Source organism: Ursus arctos, unplaced genomic scaffold (assembly GCF_023065955.2).
Source record: "Ursus arctos isolate Adak ecotype North America unplaced genomic scaffold, UrsArc2.0 scaffold_11, whole genome shotgun sequence".
In the NCBI taxonomy this organism is placed as follows: domain Eukaryota; kingdom Metazoa; phylum Chordata; class Mammalia; order Carnivora; family Ursidae; genus Ursus; species Ursus arctos.
The window spans coordinates 5,820,438-5,836,433 of record NW_026622775.1 but is presented as its reverse complement, the minus strand read 5'-3'; the positions used below and the strand labels follow the sequence as shown (position 1 = coordinate 5,836,433).

The 15,996-nt window shown below is 39.2% G+C and overlaps 1 long non-coding RNA gene across 1 annotated transcript in view; it reads right to left on the bottom strand.

The window, feature by feature from the left end:
* Nucleotides 1-14,942, bottom strand: part of LOC123001075 (uncharacterized) — a 32,770-nt gene extending 17,828 nt beyond the window's left edge. The window contains exons 1-2 of the long non-coding RNA XR_006409604.3: nucleotides 14,801-14,942; nucleotides 13,644-13,807 (exon numbers count right to left, since the gene is read on the bottom strand). This is a non-coding gene — a long non-coding RNA (uncharacterized LOC123001075). The remainder of the gene's footprint in view (nucleotides 1-13,643; nucleotides 13,808-14,800) is intronic.
* Nucleotides 14,943-15,996: the final 1,054 nt, after the last annotated feature.

The following is a 15,996-nucleotide window of genomic DNA, read 5'->3' as shown; positions in this document are numbered from 1 at the left end:
TTCCTGCATCCTGTTTTCTGAAACGTGCTTGTAATTGTGCAAATTCAAGCCCAGCTCATGAGGGCCAGGACCAAGGGATGGTAGACCAGAAAGCTGGAAACAGCCTTAAATTCCAGGGACCTCGGGAAGCAGATCTGCTTCACCAGCCTTGGATTGTCTACCTCCAGACTTTCGCAATAGAGAAAAATAAAAGTCCATCTTATTTAAGCTATCATTACAGCCACAGTTAATCCTAGCTGAAGTCATGGTCTAGTGTCTCATATACATCATGGCCAAAGCATAACTCTTGCCCTCCCTCCCCCAAAGTCTGCTCCTCGCACATTCTGCCCCATCTCAATTAATGACACGCCTATAAACTCTGTTGCTTGATTTCTCTCACAGCCTAGTTTCATCCAACAGGAAGTCCCGTCAGCAATACTGTCAGTAAGTGCCATGATTGCAGCTAGTTCTCCCTCTCTGCCCCTACCTCTCCAAGCAGGTTGGTAGAATTTCCCTCCCAGATCACTGCCATAATGTCCTCTCTAGTCTTTATGCTTCTTCCTTTCCCTCCATAACCCATTCTTTATGAAAAATCTGAGATCTTTTTAAAAATGTAAATCAGCCCATAACTGAATTCTCCTCAAACCTACCCCACTGATGTGGGAAACAAAGGCAAAAGAAAAAATTGAATCTCCTTACAACTTACAGCCCATGGACAAGTCCTTGAAACAGGCAGAGTGACACTCCTGTAGGAATGCAGCTGCCTCAATGTTAATACTTTGCTCAGGACAAAAGGCAATTTTAGCTTAACATTATCACAATCCTCCAGGATCCGGTGAGTCTGCTTTAGCACATAAAAATTCCTTTGGAAACTTCCTTTATCTCTACCCCTCAAGATACATGTTAGCAGTCACCCTCCAAATATATGGCCCACTGATATATATCTGAAGGGTCTCATGACTAAGTTTTTATTAGACAGTAATTAATGACCTTTTCTAAAAATAGCTAGCCCCCTCAAGGTCCTAGAAACCTTGCTTCCAAAATTCCTCAGAGACATATGCCATCCCTAACCCCTCCCAACTTGAAAGTGTATCATGGGCCACTCCTCATGACCCCGGTGCAGTTCTTTCTGCCTACGGGCCCTGTCCCCATGCTTTCATAAAATCACCTTTTCACACCGAAGATGTCTCAAGAATTCTTTCTTGGCCGTCGGCTCCAAACCCCCACATTTCTACATCACCATGGCTTTCCTTCGTACTTTGAACAAAACTTTAAGTCTTTGCCACGATCTGTGTGGACTTATACAATATGCCTTCTGACTACCTCCCAATTCCATCTCCTGTTTATCTCCTCCTGACACATGCCTCTCAGGTTCCGTTGGCCTCCATCTTGTTCCCTGAACAGCCTACCTCATAATGATGTACACCCACTCGTATGCCAGATGCTGTGGATTTTTGAAAAGCAGTGATTCCATATTAGTCGCTGTCTTTGTTGTGTCCTCTCTGTCAGCAGAAGCCTCACCGTGTATCCCCCGCAGCTCTCCTGCTCCTGCCTCGGCCGCCTTTGCAACAAGCTCCTAGCACCGAGTGAGGAAGAATTGTTAAGAACTAATATGAGAGGCTTTGCACCAGAGAAGTGTTCATATATTACCTCTTTCGTTAAGTAGAGAATATCATCAATTCCATCTTCCTGATGAGGACACTAAGAATTAAACAGAGGAGGTGCCCTGGACAAAACCAAGAGCTAGTAAGAGGACGGACGTGTCAACCCAAGTGTGGGTCCCCCTTGAACATCAGTATCATGTTCACATGCCAGCGAGAAGGAAAGTCAAGACAAGAGAAATCACTGCCTCTAGGGGTTCAAATCCTGGGAAGAGGAACCAGAGGCTGAATTTCTCATGGGAATGAATTTCTATTTCCTGGAAACCCCAGTGAGAGTGGCAATACTGAGTAGAAGCCTTTGGGAAAAACAAAAGGAAACAATTTCCCTGTCTCACTTGAACTGTCGCCAGTTTAAACTTGTTTAATTTGTCTTACTTACCAAGCTCTAAAAAGACTGCCCTGCTCCACTGAGCAATAAGACCAGATAAAGTGCCTTTTAAATGCATTAAACCAGCCAGGGCACTAAACTATTTGACTAAGATTTAAATTGAAACAAAACATCAGTATAGGAAAGTTATGTTCTGCAAAAGTAATCTGTTCTTTCAACATTATACCATCTAGTTATAAAAAGGATTCGTGGAATTTATCTAGTAAAGATATCTATACATCTATGTCTCTATGTATTACTAGTGGTTCTGTTTCTTCTGGAGAACCTACTACAACCCCTAAGCCAGCATCAGACATAATCATAGGCATTGGACTCCTATGCGCTCCAGATTTTTTGGATTATCTTCAACCAAAACTGGCTTCGTTTACACTTAATTTGCCATGTTAGGCTCCAAAACGGAAAAACAACTTTTTAAAAATAATATTCTGCTTTGATTGGTAAAAATCACAGGTACTACTGGCGCCTGCAATAATAGCTTATAAGTAGTCCCCATGCAGAAATATTTGTTAAATGTTTAACAGACTCAGTAAGTTAAGGCATCTGTCATTACCTAATGGCACCATATTCTGATTGCTAAGAAGGGAATGACTCCTGGAGAGCCAAACCCGAAAACCCAAAGTTAAAGAACTAGCCAAAATACTGTGTGGTCCCGAGAACTGGTGGAATTTGGCACACTAGAGATCCAGAATATGGTCATAGTTTTTGATTCTTCCTGGAAAATCATTTTCTTCTGAAAAATCAATTTTTCAAAATATAATGCACGCAAAGAACACCACGTTCTTCTTCGTGGCGTACCTAGTTACAGTTCACTTGGCCAAGATGGGAGGGCTCCTGCAAACTAATAAATACTAGTGCAAGGCTACAAACCGCTGAGCGGTGCAAGCTGGTGGTTGTAAGGCTTGCACATCCTCGTGTGAATCATACAGGCCCTTATCTTCTGCAGACGTAGAGCAGAATGAGCAGGAGTTGATTATAGTAGTCCAAATAATGTCAGCTTTTCAAAATTATAGGATAGATGTTATCGAAGAAAAGACTGATTCCTTTGGTGGAACCAGAGGACAAAGGACAAGTCTTGTGAAAGAAAGAAAGAAAGAAAGAAAGAAAGAAAGAAAGAAAGAAAGAAAGAAGAAAAGAAAAGAAAAGAAAAGAAAAGAAAAGAAAAGAAAGGGAAAGAAAGATCTCTCAGAGGAGGAAACACTAGAAATCTCTTGAGGACCAGGAAATTTCATTTGATATCGATTACTAGGCGAAATCCAAATAAACAAACACTGTGCTAACATTGCAGAGCTCCCTGTTTCCCGGCGAGAAGCTTTGCGTGCTACTCCTGGGAAACAGCTTTGTCATTTACTTAGACATTTACTCAGGGAGTTGCAAGAAGTTGGGCGTTCTCTCTATTTCCAAATGATAAAAATACAAAAGGGCAATTGACACCTCTTTTTAATATCTTTAAAATGCTTTCTTATTCTGTTTCCATCCCTACTGCAGAAATTACTTCCAGAATGTTCACTAATCCACCAGGGGAGATACTGTCTTCAGATGAATCTGCCGGGTTACTAAATTCCAAAAGTATACCACTGGTATTCCACTTCCAGCCATTATGGGCAGAATTCACACCCACACGCACACATGCACACACGCGCACACCCCGCTGGCACTATTGTAGACACAGTGGAAAACGGTGCAATAGAGTTTGAGTGAAATACAAAGAACACTGGGGCATCTGAATTTGAGTTTCAGCTTTATCAGCTTTTACTTCTTAACCGCTCTTAATTTGTTTCATTATCTGTATGGGATTAAAATATCTTTTCTGCTTACCTTGCAGGGCTATTGAAAGGATTGGCTGGGATAATGCAAAAGTTTTTAAACGGTAAAATACAGATAAGGACTTTAATTATATCACCGCATCTTAATTGGCTTACTTGCTTTACTTAGTATCAACTAATCCCCGTTTCCAGGAGGAAGTATTAGGCATGTCAGAGCAACTTATTTTTTAGACTCCAATAGAAGGCAGGAGTGCTTCAATAATGGGCTTATGAAGTCCTTATTCAAGAATCGCATGGGTTTAGAAAAAACATTTATGATATACTTACACGGATGAGAACATCCTGGGCATTGCATCAAGGCAAAAGTGTAGGTGAAGTAGAGAAGAAATTATGACATATTTTGCAATTGAATGATCTATTAATTTCTTATTTTGAAGAGGATACCAGTTCCTGTGAAATGGACACATTCAAATACTGCTGAGGGAAATAGATAAAATGTAAATTCATACAATAGAATACTATTCAGCAATACAATGGGGAAAGCTACTGATATATGCTACAACACAATGAACCTAAAAAACAAATGCCCTCTTCTCTCATAAATGGACAAATCGAGCAGGCAGAAAATCAGTAAAGACAGGGTTGAACTCAACACACCATCAATCAACTGAATATTATTGGCATCTATATGCACTATTTCATCCAACAAGAGCAGAATACACATTCTTCTAAAGTTCACATGGAATATGCACTAAGAGAGATCACATTCTGGGCCAAAAAACACACCTTAACAAATTTAAAAGAATAGGAATTATAGAATGTCTGCTCTCAGATCACAATGGAATTAAACCAGAAATCAATAACATGAAAGATAGCTGGAAAACCCAAAATTCATGGAGATTAAAAATATATATCTAAATAATACATGAATCAAGGAAGAAACATCAAAAGAAAATTTTTAAATATTTTTAACTACGTGAAAATGGAAACACAACAAATTTTGTGGGATGCGGTGAAGGCAATGCTTAGAGGGAAATTTAGAACATTGAATGTATATATTTAGAGAAGATGAAGCTCTAAAGTCAACAATGTAAGTTTGCACCTTAAGAAAATAGAAAAGGAAGAGTAAAATAAATCCAAAGTAAGCAGAAGAAAAAAAATTAATAAGAATTAGAGTAGAAAGCAATGAAATTCAAAACAGGAAATCAATAGGGAAAATCAATGAAACCAAAAGCTGGTTTTTTGAAAAGATCAATAAAACAGATAAGCCTCTAGCCAGGCTAACTAAGAAAAAAAAGAGAGAGAGAGAAAGAGAAAGAACACAGGTTAGTGTCAGAAATGAAAGGGGATGGGGCACCTGGGTGGCTCAGTCAGTTAAGCACTGATTCTTGGTTTAGGCTTAGGTCATGGTCCCATGAGTGGTGAGATGGAGCCCCACTTTGGGCTCTGCACTCAGTGGGGAGTCTGCTCAGAGTCTCTCCTTCTGCCCCTCCCCCCTTTCTCTTAAATAAATAAATCTTTGGAAAAAAAAGAAACGAAAGAGGGGAAATTAAAAGGATAATACAGGAATAACTATAAACAATGCTCTGCCCACAAATGCAGTAAGCTAGATGAAACAGACCAACACCTTGGAAGGCATAATTTGCCAAAACTCACACAAAAAGAAATAGAAAATCTGAACAGGCCTATATCCATTAAAGAAAATGTATCAGTGTAAATAATAACCTTCCCAAATAGAAAGCAGCTGGCCCAGATAGGTTCATCATTTAAGGAAGAAATTATACCAATTTTCTACAATCTCTTTCAGAGTTTAGAAGCAGGGAGAATTACTTCCTAATTCATTATATGTGGCCAGCAACTCTAATGCCAAAACCCGAAATAGACACTACAAGAAAACTACAAAATGCGATCTCCCATGAACATAAACCCCAAAAATCTTGAACAGAATATTGCAAACTGAATCCAACAATGTGTAAACTGAATTATATACCATGACCAAGTGGGATTTATCCCAGGTATGCAAGGCTGTGTCAACATTCAAAAATCAATTAATATCATCTACCACATCACAGACTGAAAAAGAAAAAATCACATGATCATATCAAATAGAAGCAGAAAGAGCATTTGACAAAATACAACACCAATTCATGATAAAAGCATTGTCAACTAGAAATAGAGAAGAACTTTCTGAACTTGATAAAGAATATCTACAAAAACCCTACAGCTAACATCATACTTCATGGTGAAAACTCTCAGCTTTCCCACTAGGACCAGGTACAAGGCAAAGATGTCTCCTCTAACCACTGCTTTTCAGCATCACCCTGGTAGACTTAGTTAATGCAGTAAGAAAACAAAAGCAATCAAATGGTGTACAGAATGGGAAGGAAGACATAAAACTGTCTTTGTTGGCAGATGATATGATTGTCTAGGTAGAAAATCTAAAAGGATTAAAAAAAAAAAAACCCACTCCTGAAACTAATAAGCAATTATGGCAAGGTTGCAGGATACAGGCTAATAAACAAGAGTCAATTGCTTTCTTATACACCAGCATCGAACAAGTGAAATTTGAAATTAAAACCACAAAACCACTTACATTGCCGCTCCAAAAATGAAACACTTAGGTATAAATCTAACAAAATATGTACAAGATCTATACTACAAAAACTACCAAACTATGATAAACAAAATCAAAGACCTAAATAAATGGAGAGAAAATCCATGTTCATGGATAGGACAATTCAAGATTGTCACCATGTCAGTTTTCCCCAACTTGATCTATAGATTCAATGCAATCTCAATCAAAATTCCAGCACATTGTCTTGTGGATATCAGCAAACTGCTTATTAAGTTCATACAGAAAGTCAAAGACCCAGAATAGCCAACACAATATTGAAGAAGAAGAAGAGGAACAAAGTAGGAAGATTAACTGTACTTACTTCAAGACTTACTATAAAGGGGCTCCTGGGTGGCTAAGTTGGTTGAGCATCCCACCCTTGATTTCAGCTCAGGTCATGATCTCAGGGTCCTGGGATTGAGCCCTGCATTTGGCTCCCCGCTCAGTAGGGAGTCTGGTTGGGGATTCTGTCTCTTCCTCTGCCTCAACCCCACTTTTGTGTGCTCTCTCTCTCAAATAAATAAAGAAATCTTTAAAAAAAAAAAAAAGGACTTACTATAAAGCTACAGTCATCAAGACAGTGTGATATTGGTGAAAAAATATACAAATAGATCAATGGAACAGAATAGAGAGTCCAAAATAGAACCACAGAAATATAGTCAATGATCACGACAAAGGAGCAACGGCAATATGATGGAGCAGTGATATTCTCTTCCACAAAGGTTACTGGGAAAACTAAATAACCACGTGCCGAAAAATAAATAAAAAAGAAAAGAGAAAGAAAGAGAGACTCTAGACACAGACCTTACCACCCTTCACAACAATTAACTCAAAACGCATCACAGACCTACGTATAAAATGCAAAACTATAAAACTCCTAGAAGATAACAGAGGACAAAACCCATACGACCTCGGAAATGGAGATGACTTCTTAAATACAACACCAAAGACATGATCCATGAAAGAAATAATTGATAAGGGGCGCCTGGGTGGCACAGCGGTTAAGCGTCTGCCTTCAGCTCAGGGTGTGATCCCAGCGTTCTGGGATCGAGCCCCACATCAGGCTCCTCTGCTATGAGCCTGCTTCTTCCTCTCCCACTCCCCCTGCTTGTGTTCCCTCTCTCGCTGGCTGTCTCTATCTCTGTCAAATAAATAAATAAAATCTTTAAAAAAAAAAAGAAATAATTGATAAGCTGGTCTTCATGAAAATCAAAAAACTCTGTTCCATAAAAGACAATGCCAACAGAGTAAGACAAGCCATCGACTGAGAGAAAATATTTGCGAAATATGCATCAGATAAAGGGCTATCGCCCCAAATATACAAAGAACTCTTAAAACTCAACTCTAAGAAAACAAACAACCCAATTTAAAAAAATGGTCCAAAGACATTAACAGACACCTCAGCAAAGAAAAAATATCTATAGATGGCAAATAAGTGCACGGAAAGATGCTGCACATTCTATATATCTGGGAAATGCAAGATAAAGCGGTACTGATATGCTGCCACACATTTACTAGGAGGCCAAAATCCAGAGCACTGACAACCCCAAGTGCGGAAGAGAATGCAGAGCAAGAGGGCACAGGCATTGTTAGTGGGTGTGCAAAATCGTACAGCCACTTGAAAGGACAGTTTGGCGGTTCCTTATACAACGAAATAAACGTACTCTTACCGTAAGATCCAGCAATCATGCATTTACTTGTATTTACTTGGCATTTACTTACCCGAAGGAGTTGAAAGAAAACTTATGTCCACACAAAAATCTGCACGCAGATGTTTATACGCAGTTTTGGTCCTAAATGCTGAAACTGCAGCAACCAAGATGGCCGTCAGTAGAGGAATGGGTAAGTGAATGAGGCTACATCCAAACCGTGGCATATTACTGAGTGCTGAAAAGGAAAGAGCCGCCAAGCCATGAAAAGACATGGAGAAATCTTAAACGCATATTACTGAGTGGGGGAAAAAAAGCCAATCTGAAAAGGCTAATTACTGTATGATTCCAACTACATGACATTCTGGGAAAGGCAAAACTGTGACAACAATAAAAAAAAAAAATCAGTGGCTGCCATGACTTGGTGGAGGAGGGATTAGGGGAAAGCACAGAGAGTTTTTAGGGCAGTGAAAATGCTCCGTAAGGTACCATAATAATAGTTACAAGTCATTTTATGTTTGTCCAAACCCACAGCATGTACAAGAGTGAACCTTAATGTAAACTATGGATTCTAGGTGATAATGATATGTCAGTGCTGGCTCCTTAATTGTAACAAATGTACCACTTCTTGGGGGATACTGATAATAAGGGAGGCTATGCATGTGTGGGGGCAGGGAGGATATGGGAACCCTCTATACCTTCCTCTCAGTTTTGCTGTGAACCTTAACCTGCTCTAAAAAAATAAAATCTTTACTTAAAAAAACAGATGCAAGGAAAGAAACTAGACATAAAAGGATACAATATTTTATTATTTTGTATATTTGAAATTTATAGAAACAGCAAATCTATAAAGTCAGAAAGGTGATTTGTGGTTTTCCCAGCCTGAGGATAGGAGTGGGATTGACTGCAAATGGGCACAAAGCAACTTCCGGAGTGATAAGAATGACCAAAAACCAGGTTGTGAGGGGCACCTGAATGGCTCAGTCTGTTAAGTGTCTGCCTTCGGCTCCAGTCATGAACCCAGGGTCCTGGGATCGAGCCCCATGTCAGGCTTCCTGCTCAGTGGGGAGCCTGTTTCTCCCTCTGCCTGCTTCTCCCTCTGCTCATGCTCTCCCTCTGACAAATAAATAAATTAAATTTAAAAAAAAAAGTAAAGCAGGGAATGGTAGAGAGGACAAAAGAGAGAGACAGAGAGAGCAAGACACATAAGGAAATAACCTCAAAATACAAATGAAGACTCATGAAAATTTTGTTACAAAATCGTATTCAAGTAGCAACAGGAGGATTCTTAACAATGAGCCATGCGATTTGCAGGCATAACATAACCCCTCTTTTACCAATCTAAGAAATTTAGCAATCTGAAACGTAATATCAGTAGAGGCCCAGAGGTCTGTTTCGGTTTATCAACTCTACAAATTAAATTTAGATGCTTGAGCTTATGTAAGATCCTTTTATAAAGTAACTTGGCCTCAAAAGTTAGTATTTGCTTTTAACCATAACTTGGAGAATACCACAAATGAATCAAAACAATCACAAATCCTTACAAAATCTAGGGAAAATGTTGAATTTGCAACTCAGTGAGTACACCCTTCCATTGTACCTTCTAGAAATTCCCTCTCAACAAACTCACAGCAGCTTATCCTTCAAAAACTTCCTCAGAAGGAGAGTAGAATGGTCTGGGGAAAATGTTTTTGACATAATATTCAAGTATGTCCTATAAAGACAAATAGCTAGGGGTTAGAGTTAGAAGCTAAATAGACAGAGATCTTAAAGCAAGGGTTATTGATTAGTTATGAGACTTGAAATGACATGAATTTCTATAAATACCATTGTGGTGAAAGGAGGCAGGGAGAGAGAAGCTAGTACTTCTGAAATGCCTACTATGTATAGGATAGGCGCTTTCAAATATATTTTCACTAATCTTATAACATCTTAGAATTTTAAAACACTTTAAAGGAGGGGCACCTGGGTAGCTCAGTTAGTTCAGCATCTGACTCTTGATTTTGGTTCAGGCCATGATCCCAGGGCTGTGAGATCAAGCCCTGCATCGCATCAGGCTCCAAGCTGGGTATGGAGCCTGCTTAGGATTCCCTTCCTCTCCCTCTGCCCCTCGCTCCCTCTCATAAATAAATAAATGAATGAATAAATGAATAAAACCTTAAAGGAAATAAACTTGAAAAAATAGGATATGAAAAGTAGAGTTATTCTATTTTGCTAGAGAAAAATAAATGTATATGGAAAAATCTTAAAACTCTAGCAAATGGAACTCAATAGCACTAAGAGGATTATACATCATGACTAACTGGGGGTTATGCCAGAAATGCAATATAATATGCCACATTAATAGAAAGGAAAGAAAAAATAGCAATCACTTCAATTCATGCAGAAAAAGCATCTGACAAAATCTAACACCATATCATGATAAAAATAAACAAAGTAGGAGGGCACCAGGGTGGCTCAGTCAGTTGAGCATCTAACTCTTGGTTTTGGCTCAGGTCATGATCTCATGGGTAGTGGCACTGAACATTTTGGTGGACTCTGAGTTCAGCAGGGAGTCTGCTTCAAGATTCTCTCCCTCTATCCCTACGCTCTCTCTTTCTCTCTCTCTCAAATAAATAAATAAAATCTTTCTAAAAATATAAATAAATAAACTTTTTTAAATATTAAGATAAAGTAGGAATAGAAGGAAACTTCCTCAACATGATAAAAGACACTTGTGAAAGACATATAAGTAAAATTCTACTCAACGGTGAAAGAGTTAAAGCTTCTCCCCCAAAATCAAGAATAAAACAAGAATGCCACTTTTGCTATTTCTAGTCAATGTTGTACTGAAAGTTCTAGCCAGATCCATTATGGTAAGAAAGAAAAAAGGAAAAGAAAGAAAGAAAAAAGAAGAGAAATGAAACAAAATGTATCTAAATTGGAAAGGAAAAAGTAAAAACATCTCTGTTCTCAGATGACATGATCCTTATGTATAGAAAGCCCTAGAGAATCGACAAAAAAAGTTATTATAGCTGATAATCAAATTCAGCAAACTTGTAGGATATAAGGTTGACATTACAAATAGTTATATTTCCATACACTAACAATGCATATTAAAATTAAGCAACACAAAGATAAATTAAGGAAGCCATTTCATTTACAATAGCATCAAAAAGAATAAAATACTTAGAAATAAATTTAACCAAGGAGTTGAAAGACTTGTACACTGAAAACTGCAAAACATTGCTGAAAGAAACTTAAAAAGACTTAAATAAATGGAAAGACAACCCATGTTCATGGAAACTCAATAGGGTCAATATCAATCCTACCCAATATGATCTAGTTTCAATGCAATCCCTACCAAATTCCCAACAGTCTTTTTTGCAGAAATGGAAAAAGCCATCTTGAAATTCATATGGAATTGCAAGAGACCCCAAATAGCCAGAACACTCTTGAAAAAGAAAAGCAGGGGTATGTTGGTAATGGGGGAGGCTATGCAGATGTGGGGGCCAGGGGTGTATGGAATATCTCTGTATCTTCCTCTTAATTTTGTTGTGAACCTAAAACTACTCTAAAGAAACAGTCTTTAAAAAGAAGGCAAAATTTATGAACTTAAACTTCCTGATTTCAGAACTTACTAAAAGGCACAGTAATCAAAACAATGTGTTCTGCCATATGGATAACATATACATCAGTGAAACAGAATTGAGAGTTCAGAAATAAACCAATACATCTGTGGTCATTCGAGTTTTGACAAGGGTGACAAGAGCATTGACTGGAGAAGGAATAGCCTCTTCAACTAGACACCCACATAAAAAAGAATAAAGGTGAACCCCTATCTCATATCAGATATGAAAATTAAGTCAACATGGGTCAAAGCCCAAATGTAAAATAAAAAATTATTTTAAAAATGTAAGAGAAATATACAATAAATTTTCATGACTTTGGATTTAGCAATGAATTTTTCCCATTTTGAATTAACTTTTTTCCTAAGTATTTTGTCTTTTGTGTGGCTACTGTAAATGACGTTTTCTCATCTTCATGGGGTCTAATTGGTTGCTGATGAATGCATGAAAACTGTTGATTACCGACGTCCTACTGTGTGTAGCCACTTTTTAGTTTCTTCTACTTAGATGGAATTTTTTCTTATTTAAGTGAAGCCCAGATTCCTTTTAAGTAGCAGTTAAACTCCCCACAATTTATCTTCCAGAAGACATTGTATCATAATGTATGATTTTTGCCTCCATCTTCCAGTCCAGCTACACTGGTTCACTTGCTTTTCCTGACCATGCTACAGGCTTTTATGTTAATGTGGTTTTAGTCTTTTTCCCTTGTTCTCAGTCCAGCCACCTAATAGTCAAAGTCCAAGTTATTGATATTTCTTCCAAAAGGTTTCCTCAATTTTTTTTTTTTTTTTATCTAGAAATCATAGCTTTTTTCTCTGTCTTACGGCAGCATGTTGGATGGATCTGGTCCGTATCTTGCAGAATTGTTTATTCATTGTATATCTATGATCTCCCTAGTTTTAAGTCCTTTAAGGGTTACCAAAAAGGATTTTTTAATTTCCATATTCCTTTTGTTTCTTGGATGAGTGCCTAGAATATAGTAAATATTGTTTGAAGTACACAGAATAAATAGTTAGATAGGCGGATAGATAAAGAGAGAGATAAATACAGTAGTTTCTGGACTTTAATGTTTCATAGGACAATAACATTTCAAAAAAAAATGAGAACAACTACAAAGCTCTCAGGTTTTATAGGTTTTATTCTTCCAAGTCAGAACCTTAAAAAAGCTCCAAAAATTCCTGTTTCCTCACCTTCACTTTATATGAGACAGGACCTATTAATCCCAAATTAGCAAGAAGGACATGAATCTTCAACCAAAGCATAGTCCTTTAAATTGAATAAATTGGATAGGAAAATGGCAGCAGCATAGTACTGAAAGTTCCCACTTTCCTGGAAGTCACACAGAGCAGTAAGGAGAACAACAATATCAATTGCAACAAAGAGCACAAACCACACCCTCCACAAAATAAACACTCAAAGATTCCCAATTACACTGACGCACAGTCAAAACATCCGAGATGTGAAGGACCTACCTAAGAAGCAATGTTGGTGCCATTGTCATGTTGGGAAGGTTGGGGCATGGAGAGGGGCCTGGCAATGGTCCATCTCGGAGATGGACAGCAAGCATTTACTCCTGGAAGGCCAAGAGCAGGCCTGAGATGGAAGAAGCAGCAATAGCTGGAGGAGGCCGAGGGGGACCAGCCCAGGGAGAACCGGAGGGGACTGCACTCAGAAAGCACTGCTTTTTTAAAGAGAGAGGGATGCCTGGATGGCTCAATCAGTTAGGCGTCTGACTCTTGATTTCGCTCAGCTTGTGGTCTCGGGGTTTTGGAATGGAGTCCCATGTCAGGCTCCACGGGGAGTCTGCTTCTCTCCCTCTCTCTCTGTCCCTCCCTCAACTCTCTCTCTTCCTCTCTCTCAAATAAATAAATAAATAAATAAATAAATATTTTAAAAGAGAGAGAGAGAGAGAGATGTATGTTCAAGGCAGGGGCTGAGTTTCTCCTTAGTAACAGCCAAGAAAGCTCAAAACAGCCAGTACCTCTTGTGAGAGCCAAAGGAGGTGGCATTTCACAGCGGGGCCATGTTTTTGAAGAAATAGTCCAGCACTGAAGCACCAAAAGAGGGAGAATTTGAGTAGAAGAATTTGGAAAATTTTCCTGGATCATCCCCTTGCTCCACAGGAATCTTTTGCTAATGGCCAGTCTGGAAAAAAACAAAACAAAACCCAGCATATTCAAATATATATAAACACAACTCCAAACAAAATACTCTAAAAAAAGAAGATAAAGGAAACTTGCCAGAAAAAAAATGTTGTCACAAAGCAAAGGAAGATTATAACTCAAATTCCTACATGAATGGAAAATACACACACACACACACACACACACACACACACACACACAACCCTGGACTTTGACAATTAAATTGAATGAGAATGGGAACAGGGGTAAAGAACACTAAAATTATGTTGACATGAAAATGCCTGGCATGGTCAGAAAAAGTGAGTGAATCAGTGAGGCTGAGCTGGAAGATGGAGGAAAAAATCGTAACCTGGTAACAGCAAGTCTTCTGGAAGATAAATTTGTGGTGAGTGTAGTTGTTACTTCACACAAGTCTGGGCTTTCCGCAATAAGCAATGGAGGACTAGTCAAGGGTTCTGAGGAGAGTGAGCTGATTCATTCCATGTCTTCAGAGGACAACTTCAGTTCTTTGAGTGAAAGATAAATTGTGGAGACATAAGAATAGCTAGGAAATCACTATAAAATCTCCGTTGGTGTATTTGTTCATCATCTATTTACTGAGGGTGGATGTGCCAGGCACATCTCAGGTCCGCTGAACCACACAGAGCCCCCGTTCTCAAGCAGTCTACATTCCAGCAAGGTGAGACCATTAACAATACCGATACACACCAACTATGTCAGGTGAGGATATGTGCCCCTGAGGAAAAATCAAGCCAGCTTCGGGCACAGTGAATGAGACTGGCCGGGGCAGTCAGAGCTGAGACCTGAACAAGCAAAAGCCATGCATCTGAACAGCTCTGTGGCAAGTGCTGGGACTTTGGCAGAAGCTTCGGTCCGGGAGCCAGGGCTAAACCAACCCAGGCGGAGATCCTGCTACTTGAGATAATATTTAACCATAGCCTGTAACAAATAGAGAACCCAAATGCAAACCTGGTCCCGGATGGGGAGAGCCTACCTGTGGGAAGCAACAGGAAGTAGAGGCGAGCAGACTGAGAGATTTGAAGGCTTCGATACCCCTCTGCAGATGTCAGCAGGGCAATATTTCTTTCCTAACCAAGGCTGATCCACCTTCGCCGGTTGAAGATAAACCTAAGAGTTTTGCTCCCAGCAGTGAGAAGTGTATTTTGTCACCACGTGTTAGGAATAAGACCACGTGTCCTAGAAAAACAAACAAACAGGAATGGGGATAATACAGCAACCAAATGCCATAGAGGTAAAAGAGCTGGAAAGATGTTGCAAAAACATGTTATTATAATCCTTCTCAGCTAAAAGGGATTCTGACGCTGAGACGCCCCCTTCAAAAATGATCTTCTCTCATATGTTCCTCATAAAATGGTGCAGCTTCTCTGAAAAATAGTATGGCAGTTTCTTTTAAAACTAAACATGCATTTATCATATGACCTGACAATGGCACTCTCAGACATTTATTCCAGAGAAATAAAAACTTACTTCCACATAAAAACCTATACATAGGGCGCCTGGGTGGCTCAGTCGGTTTGGCGTCTGCCTTTGGCTTGGGCTGTGATCCCGGGGTCCTGGGATGGAGTTCGGAGTTGGGCTCCCTGCTCTGAGGGGAGTTTCTCCCTCTCCCTCTGCCTCTCCCCTCTGCTTGTGCACCTTTGTGCTCTCTCTCTCACACTCTCTCTCAAATGAATAAATTTAAAAATCTTTTTTAAAAAAACCTGCACATAATTGTTCATAACAGCTTTATTTGTAACAGTCAAGAACTGGAAACAACCAAAATGTCCCTCAGTAGATGAATGGTTAAACAAATCACGGCACACCCGTAACATGAATACTCATCCGTAAAAAGATAGAGACTATCACACACAACAGTTTGGATGAAACTCAAGGGATTATGTGCAGTGAAAAGCCAGTCTCAGAAGGTCACATACTGTGTGATTCTATGTAACACTCTATACATGATGAAACTGTAGAGATGGAAAGTAGGTTAGCAGGTACCGAGCGTTAGGGGAGAGTGCTGGGGGAGAACGAGTAAGCGTGACTATAAAGTCACAAGGAAGATATTTGTGGTGATGGAATAGCTCTGTAACTTGTCTGCGGTAGTGAGTCCCCACATCTACACGTGTGATCAAATGGCACAGGACTATGGAACACATGGGTACCGATGTCAAATCCCAGGTATCAATA